General features: G+C 43.2%; 1 non-coding gene across 1 annotated transcript; it reads left to right on the top strand.

The window, feature by feature from the left end:
* Positions 1-4,459: 4,459 nt before the first annotated feature.
* On the top strand, positions 4,460-4,531 carry trnaq-uug. Its single transcript has one exon. It is a non-coding gene; the product is annotated as a tRNA-Gln (tRNA).
* The last annotated feature ends 14,834 nt before the right edge of the window (positions 4,532-19,365 follow it).

Below are 19,365 nucleotides of genomic sequence, written 5' to 3'. Positions count from 1 at the left end.
GTTTCCGTGCGGTTCCTGGAGGTTTTTGTCAGTCTCCCTACCTGCTTCCACTACCTGCAACCTCCGGCAACCACCTGCAACCTCCGGGAACCTAGCCAGAGGGTGATGAATCTGTGAAATTCATTGCCACAGAAGGCTGCTGAGGCCAAGACAATGGATAGTTTTAAGGCGGAAATAGACAGATTCTTGATTAGTACGGATGTCAGGGGTTATGGGGAGAAGACAGGAGAATGGGGTTACACGGGAAAGATCAGCCATGATTGAATGGAGAAGTGGACTTGATGGGCCGAATGGCCTAATTCTTCTCCTACCACTTATGACCTTATGAACTTCCTGACCCGCCGAGTTCCTCCAGAATGTTGTGCTTTGCTCAATATTCCAGCAGCTGGTGTTTCTTGTGCCTCCATCGAGATTTTATCATTTTCAACTTTTGTGTTGGTAAACTCAAATGTAGGAGGATGGGGAGAGAAGACCAGCACAAGGTAATAGCAGTGAACAAGAGGAACCATGATCGCTGAAGTGCACCGAATGGAATTTTAGAATCAATATTTGAGCAGGCTGAGCATAGCTATGGACATACACAGCACACCTCCTCCTGGGCCTTCTTACACGCTGACTACATGTAGCACTTCTGAACTAAGTGGAGAAGAATATATCCTCCTGGAAAGGGGAGCAGAGAAGATGTAAGGAAATGCAAAATCGCTATTTTGGGCAGTCAGAGCCATAAATGACTCATAAAAGCAAAGAACTGCAGAGGATGCAGAAATGGTTTACCCGGATGCTGCATGGATTAGTTGGTATTTGCGATAAGGAGAGGTTTGGCAGACATGGGTAGGAATGGAACTGCAGATGCTGGTTTAAACCGAAGATAGACACAAAAAGCTGGAGTAACTCAGCGGGACAGGCAGCAACTCTAGAGAGAAGGAATGGGTGACGTTTCGGGTCAAGCCCCTTCAGCCTTTTCTTCAGGCGTCTGAAGAAGGGTCTCGACCCGAAACGTCACCCATTCCTTCTCTCCGGAGATGCTGCCTGTCCTACTGAGTTACTCTAGCTTTTTGTGTCTATCTTTGGACAGACATGGATTGTTTTCTCTGGAATGGCAGAAGTTAAAAAGGGAGACTGGATTAACATCCCCCATCCCCCAATTCCGCCCTTCTCCCCCCTGCCCTCCTCCCATTCCTACAGTCAGTTTGAAGAAGGGTCTCGACCTGAAATTGGTAATCCTGGCTAAATTGGACCAGCCAGGACTTCAAAATGGGGTAAGTTTCAGGGTTTGCTGGGAGATTTGGTCAAATTGGAATTGCTCTCTGCAGAGTTGGAACAGGCTGCGAGAGGTGCCAGGGAGTCTGGAACTTAGATACAATTTTCAGGCAAAGAATGGAAAGCCTTGCAAACCCTGTCAATCTGGTACTAAATACATAGAATGTATTGGATGGCTACAAACCAGACATAGTAAGTAGCTTGTAAATAAGTTTATTTACTTTTTCTATGTGGGGGAGGGGGGTAGGGTAAGGGGAAACCGCTTCTCAGTCGCTTCCTGGCAAGGATGCGACTATTCTCCGAGTAGCGTCCTCGCCCCCCTCCTCGCGGCCTGCCAACTGGATCCTCCCGGGGACCTGGACCAGAGCTTCAGCAGCAGAGTCGCAGCGCTGGATTCACCGCGGAGCGGAGCGATGCCTACCTGGATCGCCGTTTGAAGCTCCGGAGTGTTGGGCCCGCTGTTCCAACACCGTGGAGCTGAGGTTTGAAGAGCTCCCAATACGGGCGGCACTGACCTCAACATCGCGGAGTCCCTGGGACCCTTTGCCGAGGGCCGCCAGCGTGAATCACCGCCCAGCGCGGCCAGTGGACTCCGGGAGCCGCGGACACTGGTAGGAAACGGCCGATTCAGAGGTCCAAGCCACGGAGGTTGCTCTCCTGGTCCGACGTCGGAGTTCCATCATCCCGGCGAGCGGGCCTGAATATCGGGCCACCCGTAGCGGCGACTGCGGAGGGCTCGGGAGGCCTTGACCACGGGTGAACATTAAGAACAACAGAGGAAGAGGACTGACTTTGGTGCCTTCCCTCACAGTGGTAAACTTTGATTCTGCTGTTTGGGGATGTTTTAAGTTGGACTCTATCGTGTGTTGTGATCTTTATTTTATTTGTATGGCTGTATGGTGAACACACATTTCACTGTACCAACTGGCACATGTGACAAATAAATAGAAAACATAGAACATAGAAAATAGGTGCAGGAGTAGGCAATTCGGCCCTTCGAGCCTGCCTTGTCATTCAATATGATCATAGCTGATCATCCAACTCAGTATCTTGTACCTGCCTTCTCTCCATACCCCCTGATCCCTTTAGCCACAAGGGCCACATCTAACTCCCTCTTAAATATAGCCAATGAACTGGCCTCAACTACCTTCTGTGGCAGAGAGTTCCAGAGATTTGCCACTCTCTGTGTGAAAAATGTTTTTCTCATCTCGGTCTTAAAGGATTTCCCCTTTATCCTTAAACTGTGACCCCTTGTCCTGGACTTCCCCAACATCGGGAACAATCTTCCTGCATCTAGCCTGTCCAACCCCTTAAGAATTTTGTAAGTTTCTATAAGATCCCCCCTCAATCTTCTAAATTCTAGCGAGTATAAACCGAGTCTATCCAGTCTTTCTTCATATGAAAGTCCTGACATACCAGGAATCAGTCTGGTGAACCTTCTCTGTACTCCCTCTATGGCAAGAATGTCTTTTCTCAGATTTGGAGACCAAAACTGTACACAATACTCCAGGTGTGGTCTCACCAAAAGTATCTTGTATGTCTTGTATGTAATGTTGCAGAATCTGACTCTGCTAAGTGTTGATTGGATCGGGTGTTGAACCTTGTCTGAGATTTCTGTTAATCTGGGTAAATGTTTCCAAGTTCACTTCATCTCGAAGTCCGTTATGAATACAATGTATTGAACTGTTGTATCATTGGGTTAGGGAAATGCCTGTTATGTATGGGGTTAATCGATATTTGTAATTGGGTGATTGAGAGACAGCCCCCGTGGACTCCGGGAGCCGCGGACTCTGGTAGGAAGCGGCCGATTTGGAGCGGCCGATTCGGAGGTTCAAGCCGCTGTGTTCGGCCCTCGAGTTTGCGGGGCATATAAAATTCCGTGGTCATGAGGCTCAGGGTCGATCTTCTGGAAGAGCGCTCAGGACCGCGTACCCTTCTTTAGTGTCTCTGTCTGCGCGAGGCCTAGAGGACTTGAACAGATAGACACAGGGATCGAACCCGCGGTGGGATTGGTACAGTGTGTGATCTGTGACATGCTTTTGGTAAAATAAAATGTAATTGATTTGTGCTTGATTCAGTGTTTTTACTGAAACTAGTCTAGAGGGAAGCTTAGAAACGAGCCATTATCAAAATAACACCAAATAGATGTTCTCCAGAGAATATGCCTGACCCTTGTTACACAAGCACATTGTGCCTTTTATTTTTCCATAAGTTACTCCAGCAGACAAAACTCTCTTCATCTCCACTATGCTATGGCTAAATATATCTTCCCCAATATTGGCCTCTCTACAAACTGAACCAAAGATAAATCTCATTCCTTTCATATGCTGAAACTTTAGTACCAAGCTCTGTAAAACAAAACTGCTTGGAAACGGATAAGATAATAAGAGAATACATTTTGCATTAAATGCAAACGGTTTTGAGTTCCCTCTTGCCTCTAGTCTTTGGGCTTGATCTTGTGAACTCCTACTGCTCATTCATTAGAACATAGAAAAGTACCACACAGGAACAGGCCCATCCATGCCGAATATGATGCCAAGATGAACTGATCTCACCTGCCTATATGCGATCCATCCTTCCCTCCCCTGTAAATCCATGTGTTTATCTAAAAGCCTAGCAAACACCATGAATGTATCCGCCCCATCATCACTCTAGGCAATGCATTCCAGGCACTACCACTCACTGTTAGCCCATACATCTCCTTTAAACTTTGCTCCTTTCACCTTAAAAGTATGCCCTCCAGTCTTTAGCATTCCCACCCTGGGAAAAAGGTTGTGACTGCTAACACTACTTATGCCTCTCGTAATTTTACACAATGTATATAGGCAACATTCTGGTAAATCTCTTCCGTACCTGCTCCAAGGACTCCACATCCTTCCTATAGTAGGACTTCTGTGAGAGACTGCCAGTGTTTCTCTGTGGAAATGCCACAAGTTTGAGATTTCCACATATGTCTGCAAACATGGACGTTTTGAGCTTGCTGGGCAGACTGCACTTAATATCAGACACCTCACCAAGACCAGCAGTGGAGTGAAAAAACTGCAGCTATTCCTCTTTATAATGTCAAATGTTTTGCTCTGTATTCCTTGGAGTTTAGAAGAATGGGGAGTGCGGTGATTTTATTCAAAGATTTATCATTCTACAGGAGCTTGACTTGGTAGATGTGGGAAAAATACAAATAACAAGGATGGTACTAGAAGGTCCCATGGTGTAATGGTTAGCACTCTGGACTTTGAATCCAGCGATCTGAGTTCAAATCTTGGTGGGACCTTGATACTGACCTTGTGGATTGTGTTCAATTTTGGTCGCCCTGCTGTATGAAAGATGGCATTAAGCTGGAAAAATGTGCAGGGAAGATTTACAAGGATGTTCCCGGGGCTCAGGAGGGAGTGAATAGGGTGGCTAGGACTATTCCTTGGAGCGCAGGTAGCTGAGGGGTGATCCTATAGAGGGGAATAAAATCATGAGGGGAATAAATAGATTGATCGCACAGAATCTTTGTTTTTCCCAAGGGTAAGGGAATCAAAAACTAGAGGGCATTGGTGTAATGTGAGAGGGGAAATATGTTATTAGAACCTAAGGGGCAACTTTTTCACACAGTGGGTTTTGAGTATATGGAATGAACAGCTAGAGGAAGTAGTTGGTACAAAGAGGCCAAACACCCGTTCTTGTGCTTTACTGTTCTTTGTTCTATGTTTTATGTTTTTGTAGGTTCCGTTAAAGATATCAATCTGGAATGGTGCTATCACAGCTTTCCCACAGATAACTTTGTCTTACTGTTTCCATTCAGACGGAGTCCTGATAGACAAGATGGGGTCTTGATTGACAACCACAGCCTTTTATTAATTTCCTGTCATTTAAAGTTGGATTTTTTTTTTAATTTTGGTTTGGTCTTTACTGTTGGGAAGCAGGAATAAAATTATTTTACATTGTTATAAATCGTGTTTCTTTTGGAATCAGATGCCATTCTGAAGAAGGTGCCTCGACCTGAAATGTCGCCCATTTTTTCTCTCCCGAGATGCTGCCTGTCCCGCTGAGTTACTCCAGCTTTCTCTGCCATTCCATAGGAAACTGGTTTCCATTTTAATGGTACAATTCTTAAAAGACATGAAAGAAATCAAAACTAATTTGATGGGATGCTGAAGTATGAAAAAGTTCTCACAAATGAAGTATGCTTCAATTGGAACAGATAATAGCTAGTTGTTAGACAGAAATTGTAAAGATTTTTTCATTATGTATGAACATGAATCACACCATCCGCAAGGCAAATTGTTTTGAATTAGTACAAATACTTTCTATATTAATGATATAGCAAAATAAATGCAGCTTATATTGAATATTCCTTTCAAATGTAGCCAGTTATAAATAGTATATGTCAACCAGATGTGTAAGAAAAGCTACAGAATTATGTTTAATTCAAACCATCAGCAAAGATGAACACACGTTTCAGGGAGAAAAAACAAGCTGCTGGAGGAGCTTGGTGGGTTGGGCAGAATATGTGGGGGACAAATTAATGACATTTTGGGTCGGGACTGTGCATTGGGACTGACAGTGGAGAAGGGAAGGTACACAAAAATGCTGGAGAAACTCAGCGGGTGCAGCAGCATCTATGGAGCGAAGGAAATAGGCAACGTTTTGGGCCGAAACCCTTCTTCAGACTGATGGGGGGTGGGGGGGATGGGCGTGTGGGAGAAGAAAGGAAAAAGGAGAAGGAGAAGCCCGAGGGCTGAGGGAGAGATAGGAAGGGGAGGAGGCAGCAAGGGCTAACAAAATTAGGCGAATTCAATGTTCATGCCCCCAGGATGCAGACCCCCAAGCGGAATATGAGGTGCTGCTCCTCCAATTTCCGTTGGTGCTCGCTCTGGCCATGGAGGAGACCCAGGACAGAGAGGTCGGATATGGAATGGGTGGGGGAGTTGAAGTGCTGAGCCACCGGGAGGTCAGGTTGGTTAATGCGGACCGAGCGGAGGTGTTCGGTGAAACGATCGCCAAGCCTCCGCTTGGTCTCACCGATGTAGATCAGCTGACATCTAGAGCAGCGGATGCAATAGATGAGGTTGGAGGAGATGCAGGTGAACCTCTGTCGCACCTGGAACGACTGCTTGGGTCCTTGAATGGAGTCGAGGGGAAAGGTAAAGCGACAAGTGTAGTATCTCTTGCGGTTGCAAGGGAAAGTGCTCGGGGAGGGGGTGGTACGGGAGGGAAGGGAAGAATTGACAAGGGAGTTATGGAGGGAGCGGTCTTCGCGGAAGGCAGACATGGGGGGAGATGGGAAGATGTGGCGAGTGGTGGGGTCACGTTGGAGGTGGCGAAACTGACGGAGGATTACTTGTTGTATGTGACGGCTAGTGGGGTGAAAGGTGAGGACTAGGGGGGACTCTGCCCTTGTTGCGAGTGGGGGGATGGGGAGAGAGAGCAGTGTTACGGGGTATGGAACAGACCCTGGTGCGAGCCTCATCTATGGTGGTGGAGGAGAACCCCAGTTCCCTGAAGAATGAGAAGGGAAGATAGGCATGTAAAGGGAAGAGAGGGCGGATTGACATGGGCACCAGTAGGTGATAGGTGGACCAAAAAGGGGTGAAAGATGATGGGCAAATTCTTCCTATTCAGCCCCTGTCCTTCCAAGTGAACGTGAATCTTGTCCATCTGAATGCTTCCCAAGAGCTTCCTTACCACTGACATGTCTCACTGGTCTTTTCCCAGCTACACTGTTTGACCAAAGTGATTGATGCTTGTAGAAACAAGGACTGTAGATGCTGGTTTACTAAGGAATGACGCAAAATACTGGAGTAATCTCAGCGGGTCAGGCAGTATCCCAGGAGAACATGGACAGGTGACGTTGCAGGTTGGGACCTTTCTTCAATCTGAAGAAGAGTCTCAACCTGAAATGTTACCTATGCACGTTCTCCAGTGATGCTGCCTGACCCACTGAGTTACTCCGGCACTTTATGCCTTTGATTGATTCTTGTATATGAATTCCTTGCTGTGGTAGTGAGGTGCATTTATTGTTCCACTTTGCGTCCCTTAATAATCTGAACTGTATTCAAATTGAGAGATTATTTGATTAAATCTACTCATACCTTAGAGACCTGCCAAACCAACTGTAATCAAGAAATGGTTAATATTTCACCCTCCACACAGTAACTGCCACCCTCAGTTCCATGCTATTATTTGAAACAACCATCTCATTCTCTTTCAATGCCACAAGTATAATTTAATTTAAAATATTGATGTTCGCACATTTGGGTTATTTCTCACATAACATAGAAACATAGAAAATAGGTGCAGGAGTAGGCCATACGGCCCTTCGAGCCTGCACCGCCATTCAATATGATCATGGCTGATCATCCAACTCAGTATCCCGTACCTGCCTTCTCTCCATACCCCCTGATCCCTTTAGCCACAAGGGCCACATCTAACTCCCTCTTAAATATAGCCAATGAACTGGCCTCAACTACCTTCTGTGGCAGAGAGTTCCAGAGATTCACCACTCTCTGTGTGAAAAATGTTTTTCTCATCTTGGTCCTAAAGGATTTCCTCTCTATCCTTAAGCTGTGACCCCTTGTCCTGGACTTCCCCAACATCGGGAACAATCTTCCTGCATCTAGCCTGTCCAACCCCTTAAGAATTTTGTAATTTTCTATAAGATCCCCCCTCAATCTCCTAAATTCTAGTGAGTACAAGCCGAGTCTATCCAGTCTTTCTTCATATGAAAGTCCTGACATCCCAGGAATCAGTCTGGTGAACCTTCTCTGCACTCCCTCTATGGCAATAATGTCCTTCCTCAGATTTGGAGACGGAAACTGTACGCAATACTCCAGGTGTGGTCTCACCAAGACCCTGTACAACTGCAGGTAGATGTTGTTTTCCCCATGAAATAAAAGGAGGATGTTTCAGTCCATTGAATCATGTAGCATCCTCATTCTGAATTAATATACCTTCAAACCTTTTCTCCTCACATTGCCATCAACTATTCCAAGATTCTATCGTTCACCAGTGCACGCAGGCAAATTTACCGCTGCCAATTAACTGACCAGACCACACAAAGTTGGGTTGCTGCCGTACAGCGCCAGAGACCCCAGTTCAATCCTGGCTACGGGTGCTGTCCATACAGAATTTGTACATTCTCCCTGTGACCTGCGTGGGTTTTCTCCGGGTGCTCCGGTTTTCTCCCACACTCCAAAGCCATACATGTCTGTAGGTTAATTGGCTTGTTATAATTGTAAATTATCCCTAGTGTGTGTGGGATAGTGTTAATGAGCGGGGATCGCTGTTGGTGCGGACTCGGTGGGACAAAAGGCCTGTTTCTGCGCTGTATCTCGAAACTAAATTAAACTAAACTCTGGTAATGTCAAAAGGTAGATAAGAGTATTTTCAGCAACATGGTGATATGATCTGTATATTGAAGGTGGTGGTAGGGGTTTTAATACAAACTTCCTGAAAGAAAATAGTTAAAAAGGAAAATAAATACTGCACTGTTTAAGAAGGAACTGCAGATGCTGGAAAATCGTAGACAAAAATGCTGGGGAAACTCAGCGGGTGAGGCAGCATCTATGGAATGAAGGAAATAGGCAACATTTCGGGCCGAAACCCTTCTTCAGAAAACTGCACTGTTGTAAGTGAGGCTGTTTAACCACCACTTTTGAAAAAGTATAATACTGCTCTTTAGAACATTGAGCTGAAAAATGTTTTATAAATCATAACTCCGTGAGGCTTTGAAAATCATTTCTGTATCCAAGAATTTTTCTCTAACCTTTCACTGAAATTATCTCAGCCAATCAGAAGAATGCATGAGGAATGCTATCGACATTGTTATTTTAAAAAAGCATAAAAAAAAAAAAAATGTAATATATATATTTCTACTTAGTTATTGCCAGGACTTAAATACAGAGGACTAAGGTTCACTAGCATGGAAATAACCGTTTAAGACATTACGTTGTAGAAACTTGAAACTCTTGCATCTGTAGTTTTGAGTCGTCAACAGCATTTGAAACATTGCAAATTCTTATGGGGACAATTGTTCCCAGCAATGTCAACTGAGAGAATTCAAAGTCCTGTGCTTAAAGAATAAAGCAATGATTTCACTGCTGATCGAATGGGAAGTATGTTAAAAAAAACTAGGACATTTGATGGGTTGAGCAATTCCCCAAAAATCTGTTTTTCATTATGTGCAAATACCTCCTTTTAGCTCTGTGCCAGAATGGAAAGAGAGAGATGCTGTTGAAACAATGCAGCTAGACTCTGAAACACCATGCTAATTTCCCTTTCAATCGTGAAGATACAGGAGTTAGTGCCTTGACAGAAATATTTTTTCTTGCATTTGCATTCTCCTGTCTGGAGCCGGTTTTTATCCAAGATTATTTTTTCTCGCTCCCTGCCCAACCCCCTCTCATTTGGCCCTCTCTGTATGGACAGTAGATCAGATATTTTAGTTGATCTTAATAGATAGAGATCTGAGGCATTGGCCTTCTGCCTTGGCAAGGAACGAGCTTCAATATCCTGTTAAGCCACGTGTAATTTTTTGCAACTAGTTAGGCTCAGCAGTATAGAATGCAGCAGTCAATGAATTTAGAACGTGGAACAGTACAGCACAAGAATAGGTTCTTCGGCCCACAATGTCTGTGCTGTACATGTGCCAAGTAAAACTAATCTCCTCTGTCTGCACATGATTCAGATGCTAAAAGCCTCTGAAATACTACCATCGTATCTGCCTCCACCACCACTTCTTGCACCGCATTCAGGCACCTTCCACTCTCTGTGTAAAAAGATTACCCCACACATCTCCTTTAAACGTTGCCCTTCTCATCTTAAAGCTATGCCCTCTAGTCCTTGACATCTCCATCCTGGGAAACAGGTTCTGGCTGTCTACTTTATTTAGGTCTCTCATAGTTTTATATACTTCCCATGAAACAAATTAACTCATAACTCTTGATAATGTTTCATGATACATCTTTGATTTTTCATATCTTGCACTACAGGGAAGGATGAATGCTGAATACATAATTTAAAGCAACCTAACAGACCACTTCAGATTTTCACGATGACCTATCTATGACAAGCTATTAATGTTGTTTTGAATTTTGGTTCTAAGTTCAAAAGTTATAGGAGCAGAATTAGGCCATTCGACCCATCAAGTCTGCCTTTCACTCATGGCTGATTGAAGATAGACACAAAAAGCTGGAGTAACTCAGCAGGACCGGCAGCATCTCTGGAGGGAAGGAATGGGTGATGTTTCGGGTTGAGACACTTCTTCATGGCTCAATCATGGCTCATCTATCTTTCCCTCTCAACCCCATTCTCCAGCCCTCACCCCATAACCCCTGACACCCATTCTAATCAACTGGTGTCAGCTGCTCTACATCGGTGAGACCAAGCGAAGGCTTGGCGATCGCTTCGCCCAACATCTCCGCTCGATCCCGCAATAACCAACCTGATCTCCCTGTGGCTCAGCACTTCAACTCCCCCTCCCATTCCGAATCCGGCCTTTCTGTCCTGGGCCTCCTCGATGGCCAGAGTGAGGCCCACCGTAAATTGGAGAAGCAGCACCTCATATTTCGCTTGGGTAGTCTACATCCCAGCGGTATGAACATTGACTTCTCCAATTTTAGGTAGTCCCTGCTTTCTCCTTCTTACCCCTCCCCTTCCCAGCTCTCCCACAGCCCACTGTCTCCGCCTCTTCCTTTCTTCTTCCAGACCTCCCACCCCAACATCAGTCTGAAGAAGGGTCTCGACCCGAAACGTCGCCTATTTCCTTCGCTCCATGGATGCTGCCTCACCCACTGAGTTTCTCCAGCATTTTTGTCTACCTTCGTTCTAATCAACTTGTTCTTTAGTATTATTTTATGTTCTACTGTAAAATGAGTTTATTATTTTACAATAATTTTATTCCAGAGCAATATTACACCAGTGTTGAAGGAAAGTGGCATTTACACTGCCTTTGGTATTATGCAATTTTGCTGTGGAATTGAAGAGTAAAACTCTGTGCTGGGATTCAGCTGAACTATGACATGAAGGAAGGTTAGGTTCTTAGGTGCAAGATTCTTCTTACTGGGTCAAACAGAGCTTCAGAGGACACAGTAGCAGAGCAGTCACATTGCTGCTTTCCAGCACCAGAGACCCAGGTCAATCTTGTCGACAGGTGCTGTTTGTTTGGAGTTTGTACGTTCTCCCTGTGACTGCATGGATTTTCTTCAGGTGCACCGGTTTTCTCCCACATTCCACAGGCATGCAGGTTTGATCCATTATAGACACCAACAGCGAGCCTGTTTCCATGCTATATCTCGAAACTAAATTAGAATAAACCTTGCCGATGGGTCTTCAGCCAGAAGTATTAAGTCTATTTCTCTTTCCACAACGTATTGCGGGACTGAATTGCAGACTGATTTGGAAATGATGAAACTGAATCCAATGAGATACAGGAAAATAAATTGAGGGAAGGAGTAATTGAATGAAGAGATTTTACTTCAAGCAGGAACAGGTCAGGTCGGGGAGAGTTCCCACCGCAACAGATACCATGTAATCCCGTGCTACCTGCTCAATGGTCGGATAGTCGGCGACTAAACCGTCTCCCCCACCTGGTTTTCCAGGTGAGGAGGGGGCTGTGGACCCCCAGCAGGACCACAAACAAGACCTGTCAAAGGCGGATGAGCTTCTAGTGAGCCAACGGCCACCCACACATCAGTAGAAGTTGCGATCACTATTGTACACAGCATTGTAAGGAATGATAACAAAGCACACAAACCAAAATCCTATACTTCCAGCGGCGGAAGTCCGCAGGAACAGGAGGACAGAGATGTGTGGTGCGTCCATCACCGTTCCCATCGGAAACCAACACCACTGCGTCGCTGATGTTTTCAACGATTACATGGAACAAGGCTGGCCAGTTTAAATCGTCATTATTTGGGCCAGAATGTCTCACTGCCATTGCATTGTCAAGAAGCACATGAAGTAGTTACGTCCCTATAGCATGATGGCAAACAACTGGGATGGAATAGCTTATGCTAAAATTAGACTACACTTTGGAATTGTTGAAGTATGTCTAGAGCACATTAGTCAGTCTCTATTGAATAAATTGAATGAAATTCAGAGTAGAAATACTTCCATGGCTTGCTTGCACTAAACATATTATATACAGTAATAGTACCATTTGACAAGTTTAATGTAAATGATCAGTCACATTTGGATCCATCATATTCACCAGCCACAATCCTCTATGTGCAATGAATATGCAATCCAGCAGGGCTTCAAATATAACAAACAGACAGAGGGTGGGATGTGTAGGAAGGAACTGCAGATGCTGGTTTAAACCAAAGATAGGCACAAAAAGCTGGAGTAACTCAGCGGGACAGGCAGCATCTCTGAAGAGAAGGAATGGGTGATGTTTCGGGCCGTGTTTTGGGTCTGAAGAAGGGTCTTGATCCATTCCTTCTCACCAGAGATGTTATTGACGTAAATACTTCCACCGTATTGCACTTGAATCCTGTTATTTCTGCATAGAATGCTCCTGGATCTTTTCTGTGCAATCCTGTTCTGGAATTATGGCAGTACTGTGGTTCTTCAAGCTAAGGAAACTGAAAGATATATAGTAAAAAAAAAATGTCCTTAAAAAGGTTGAAGGGTTATTTTGTATTAGCATTTAAAAACTGCTGCTCCACTTTTAAAATGCCATTATTTGTAAAGATTTTCCTTCTGTATTGAACTTTACATTGTCTTCTTTATTGAACTAATTGAAACACACAGAATAGTGAAAGGCTTGGATAGAATGGATGTGGAGAGGATGTTTCCGTTAGTGGGAGAGTCTAGGACCTCAGGTCATAGCCTCAGAATTAAAGGACATTTTTTATGAAGGAGATGAGAAGACATTTCTTTAGTCAGAGGGTGGTTAATCTGTGCAATTCTTTGCCACAGAAGGCTGTGGAAGCCAAGTCAGTGGATGTTTTTAAGGCAGAGATAGATAGATTCTTGATTAGTACAGGTGTCAGGGTTTATTGGGAGAAGGCAGGAGAATGGGGTGAGCAGGAGGAGATAGATCTGCCATGATTGAATGATGGAGTAGACTTGATGGGCCAAATGGCCTCAATCTGCTCCTATCATTTATGATCTTATGATCTTATGAGTATAGGCCCAGTGTCGTCAAACACTCATTATATGTTAACCTACTAATTCCTGGGATCATTGTGGACCAATGGGCCTGTTCCTGTGCTGTACAGCTCTCTGTCCAATTCGGAAAACAATTGGGCAGGCAAGTAGCAGATGGAATTTAATACAGACAGATGTGAAGTGATGCATTTTGACAGAGAGAAAATATAGATTTATAGGTGTGGTTGTAACGGATATGCAGGGATGGGGGGTCAAATTGTCTATTATAATATTTAGATAATTGAAAATACCAAAATATGTTAAAAGAATGATGAGTAATGTATTTGGGATCTCAACCTTCATAAATAGAGGCATAGATTGCAACATCTTGAACTTTAGACTTTACTTTAGCCTTTAGAGATACAGCGTGGAAACAGGCCCTTCGGCCCACCGAGACTGCGCCAACCAGCAAAAACCCTGCATGTCAGCGCCACCCTACAAACTGGAAACAATTTACAGAAGCCAATTAACCTACAAACCTGTACATCTTTGGAGAGTCGGAGGAAACTGAAGCACCTGGGGAAAACCCATGCGGTCACACGAAGAACGTACAAACTCCGCACAGAACCTTAGTTGGTGCATGTGACAAATACATTTGATTTTGTCTTTGACTTTGACAGACAGCACCTGTAGTCAGGATCAAATCCAGGTTTCTGGCACTGTTAAGCAGCAACTATACCGCTGGGCCGTCCTTAAAGTTGCATTAAAAGTTTAAAATCATCATCTACAATTTAATTCAATTCTGATCAACACATTTGAGGAAGGATCTAAACATCCAGGGGAGGGTGCAGAAATGTCAGCATTTCAGAATGGAGGGATTTTAGCTGCAAGGTTATATGAGGGATATGTGAGTTCTAATAAGATAATTGACCTGAGACATTAGCTCCTGTTTCTCCCTCCAAAAATGCTGCATGAACTGCCAAGTATTTCCAGCATTTTCCACATTAATTTCAGATTTTTGCCATCTGCAGTTTTCATGCTTTTCAACAGCTGATACACTGTAGAAGCTGGAATTGTTCTCCTTGGAGCAACGAAGGATGAGGAGTGGGTTGCAGTGATGGATAAGGTGATAACGTTAGATCGGGTGAACACAAGAGAGATGGCACCCATTAATGGATGGTTTCAGGATCAGGCAGAACAGTTTTATAGTGAAGAGGTAAAGGTACAAAGGGGTCGCATGGTGACACAGCGATAGAGTTGCTGCCTTACAGTGCCAGAGACCCAGGTTCAATCGTGACTATGGATGATGTCTGTACGTAGTTTGTACGTTCTCCCCGTGACTGTGTCGGTTTTCTCCAGGTGCTCAGATTTCCTCCTGATGGGTAATAGGCTTTGATAAAATTGGTAAACTGTCCTGAGTGTGTGGGATAGTGCTAGTGGACAGGGTGTTTGTTGGTGGCGTGGTCTTGGTGGGCCAAAGGGCCTGTTTCTATGCTGTATCTCTTAAGTCTAAAGTCTAAAGAATGTAAGTAACTAGTATCCAAGAAGATAAGATGACATGTCTCAACAACTAACAACTGATGTCACTCATGTCTGTTCTGATGAAGTGCTTCAAGAGTTTGCTTATGAATTCCTATCATCAAAAACCCGCACCACCCTGGCCACGCTCTCTTCTCACTGCTACATTCATCTGTACTTCAACCAGGTAGAAATGTGTGACTGCATGGACATAGGAAACTATATCTGATCTGATCTGATTCATTTGTTGTGAGCTGCTTAGCTCTGTCTAGTTCATGCTTTCCTTTTGTTGTTCAGCACACAGATCGTCTGGGTGATCCCTCTACTCCGGGTGCTCCGGTTTCTTCCCAGATTCCAAAGACATGCAGGTTTGTAGGTTAATCGGCCTCTGTAAATTGTCCCTAGTGTGTTAGATGTGAAGGTGGGATAACAATTTTGAAGAACGTAAAGTGCGAGAGCTAATGAACGGATCAGGCAGCATCTCAGGAGAACTTGGATCGGCTGAATAACGTGATTGTAGGAAGGGGGACAAAGCTGGAAGAGAGGTGGGGGCAGGACAAAGCCTGGCAAGTGATGGGTGGATACAGATGAGGGGAAGGGATGGCAGGGGTTGACAGGCATAGGCCAGAGAAGGGAAGGAGACAAAAGGCTGTAAGATAAGGAGAAATGTAAAGAAAAGTATTTTTATTTCAATTTTAAAGGCTGTTATACATCAGATTTACCAAATTTTGTTATATAGTACTGTTCTTGTAGAAGAATTTAAGTCCATCGCCTCCATATTATTTAACTGAAATAAACATTTTAAAGTAATCTAAGAAAATTGAGTTATCGGTCCTGATCAGCTTATTCCTTGAATATGCAGTGTCTCTTGACTACAAGTTAGCATTCTTCTGCTATTGTACTGTGCTCACTTTCTTGATATTTTCAATTGGGTGACGTGGCAATGCCTAACTACACAACATTTGTCTATGAAGATTTTTGTTCAAATATTGCGTGACACTCGAAATAGAAACATATGTTTTACATCAGTGACATATACATATCCTCCACCCTTTTTTTCAGTCCTGAGAACTTGAAAATATTACAAGTTTTTAAAGCAGTAAAATGGTTGTTCTTCCTTATGCTTATCTTGGCAGGTTTCACTTTGATGTATTTTTTAAAAAGAAGTCCACTTCACCAAGTTCTGGTCTTCTGGAATAATTACTTCCACATTTTATTCCCTATATGTTTAGGTTGCATACACCTTAATGGACCAAATGTTTAATTCCCAATCATGGGAATATTTACATTGGATTTTTTTCAATTATTATCTAATTTGCAGTCTTAGCATATTCCATTGATCAGAATATTAATTAAAAAATTAATGCCAATAAAACTCATAAAACTCTTAACTTAGTTTTGAACATCTGTTGTTGCTGCCTAATGGGAAGAAGATGCACCTGAATATAAATATTGATTTCCTAACATACAACATGTAAAAGGCGTAATCAGTACTGAATTGACAACGAGACCTTATTGAAATGAATTGACACATTAATACTTTTGGCTTTGAGTGATGCTTTGTAAAATCGGCAAGAAATTAATGGCTGCACTTTGCATTTCTTGCCTGCTGTGCTTTTTTCTCGCTAGTTAAAAGATGAAGGATTCAAAGATTATCGTGAAGAACCAGCAGCATTACGTGTTCACTTTTACTAGATAATTCCCTAAAAAATGCAGCAGTTGCAACTTCAGAAATGAGAAGCAAATGTCTTGCTGGCAATGAAACTAAAGAAATAAAGCATCCTGACAGTTCATCACATACTGTTTCAATTGTAAACTTTCAGAGTAAGAAGACATTTTCTGAATCTGCAACTTAATGATTTAAATTTTGTAGTGATTGCATTGGCAACTCCTTGATGCTTATCTATCATTATTGCACTCCGTTAATTTCCTTTTTTTCCCAGCAAATAATATTTCTGAAAATGGGTTCTGATCTGTATTGCCGCCAATCCATGTTCTCGAGAGACGCTGCCTGATCCGCTGAGTTACTCCAGTACTTTATGTGCATTTTTATATTTCTGCTGCAGATCCTCGAGTCTACAACTTACAGGGAGGGAATAATTGCGCCATTAAATAATGGCGCCAGCAATGTGGAATATATGCAAAAGAATTTCACTGTGAAGACAAATAAAGCACCAATGAACCATTGAACAATATTTCCTGAAGGTTGGGTTATCTTCTTTGAACATCAGTGAAATATTTAAAATATTAATTTGGTATAGTTTTCAAATTCTGCAAGTCCAAACCTATTTTTTGCATTTATGCTGGAATAAACTTCCTGTCAAGGTGCCATCATCAGAAGCGATGATGCCTTACACAGCAGCAGGGCCTTAAACAAAAACAATGAATAAGCCATGCCCCTTAGCTTAGCTGGCTGTCAAAGTTCTATATGCACTAAGAATAACACCAGATAACTCAAAATTTAAAATAAATAAAAATTCAAATAAATTATTTTATCTGGAACCACAGAGGTTGAAGGGAAACCTGATAGAAGTATACAAGATAAAGATAGAGAGAATTGTTTTTCTCAGTGTGAACTTGTCAAACACTGGAGGGCATAGCTTCAAGGTGAAAGGGGCACAGTTTAAAGGAGATGAGCGGGGCATGTTTTTTACACAGAGGGTGCTGAGTGCCTGGAGCAGGCTGTCAAGGGTGATGGAGGACAATAGACAATAGGTGCAGGAGTAGGCCACTCGGCCCTTCGAGCCAGCACCGCCATTCAATGTGATCATGGCTGATCATCTCCAATCTGTACCCCGTTCCTGCCTTCTCCGCGTATCCCCTGACTCCGTTATCTTGAAGAACCCTATCTATCTCTCTTGAAAGTATCCAGAGAACCGGCCTCCACCGCCCTCTGAGGCAGGGAATTCCACAGACTCACAACTCTCTGTGAGAAAAAGCGTTTCAATAGTGCCGTTTAAGAGGCTTTTAGATGGTCACATGGATAGGCAGGAGATGGATCATATGCAGCTAGAGAAGATTAATTTATCCTGGCATTATGTTTGGCATGGAAATTGTGGGCCAAAGGGTCTGTTCATTGTTCTTTGTTATAATAACACTATTTAAAAAAATCAAACAAATTAAAAATAAACTATTATAACGAAAAGTGTGCAACTTTTAAAACTGTTAGAAATATTTAACCAGGATCAGTTCATTCAAAAAATGTAAGGTTGAATATGTTGAATACTCCCTGTGCTCCTCTCCATTCAAATAAATGGGAATGTTGTTCTTTCTCCAGGTCTATCATGGCCTTGATTATCTGGGTGGATTCCCCAGCAGAAATCATGGGAATTTTGGAAAACCTCTACCCATCCATGGGACTCTATTGTTAGAGTGAGGTAAATAAAAGGTGAGGAAGAGCAAAAAGAGCCACTTTTCCACTTCTACCAGTGCTGCAAAATGTTTCCTTTCACACCTAATTCCAGTGCTCTTTCTGTGATGGTACGTGCCGATTCAGTGGACCGGCACCTCTACAAAGATAAAAATTAGATTTTCAAATGTTTAGAATTTTTAGTTTCAAGTTTTCATTATTTTTTCAAGTTTTAAAAATAAAATTAATAAATTCAATTTGGCAGTCAGAATTTTAAACAGCTTAAGCAGCTTATAGGACGACAATCGGCACCATCATCAAGGAACAATAGGCATACTGGTACCATTTCTGGTACCAGTATGCCTATGTCTACAACAAAAGGACTGCCCAGTTCAATAATTTGATTATGATTTGAAATACCGAGGCAAATATTGATGGATATCTACAGCAATATGATTTCTAGATGTCAGATAATGTCAGAAAGAGGATACACTTTAAAGCTGGGTGCCCTGGGCAGCTCTGGATCGATCAAGTCGGGGTCGGCCTGGACCAGCACCATTCCATTGATCCTTCCATCAGTGCTTCCTGCAGCTGCCGTAGACTGCGCTCGATCGACTCGCTCACCCGGCTGCTGTCAGGCCTCCTGTAGCCACCTCAACCAAAATTACAACTTGAGATCACTACAAGCACGGCCTCTGTCACCTCCAGCAGAGGCCTCTCTGCTTCTATGCATCGACATTGACACTTCCTGTTTAGCAAGTCAGTCACGGAAATGCATAGTGTTTTCTGATGGCACAAGCCGAGTTCACGGACCGTTCACAGCCACCGACTTTTGCCTTCACCTCCCAACGCTGCCATCTTAGAATCCACAGATCAACAAGTCTGTGGAACATTGCACAAAACTTATCTTCACTTATTTTGATAGTAGGAAATTGGTGGAAATTTAAACTCGCCTCAGTTTTCTTCACTAATGTTTGGGTATACCCTCCCATTTTGTGTGGTGATTTAATAGCTATCTCTGTTGCTTTGCTGGTATAGTATTGGGTGGCATTAAGTTAATCTGCAAAAATGATCATTTAACCCTCGTGCCAGATGATTGTGAGCGTGTGTCCCTCATTAATCGAGGGAGATCAAGTCAAGAAAGTTTAATTGTCATATGT

This window comes from Amblyraja radiata, chromosome 16 (genome assembly GCF_010909765.2).
Source record: "Amblyraja radiata isolate CabotCenter1 chromosome 16, sAmbRad1.1.pri, whole genome shotgun sequence".
Lineage (NCBI taxonomy): Eukaryota > Metazoa > Chordata > Chondrichthyes > Rajiformes > Rajidae > Amblyraja > Amblyraja radiata.
Note: the sequence above shows the minus strand (reverse complement) of the source record. Positions and strands in the feature narration are given on the sequence as shown.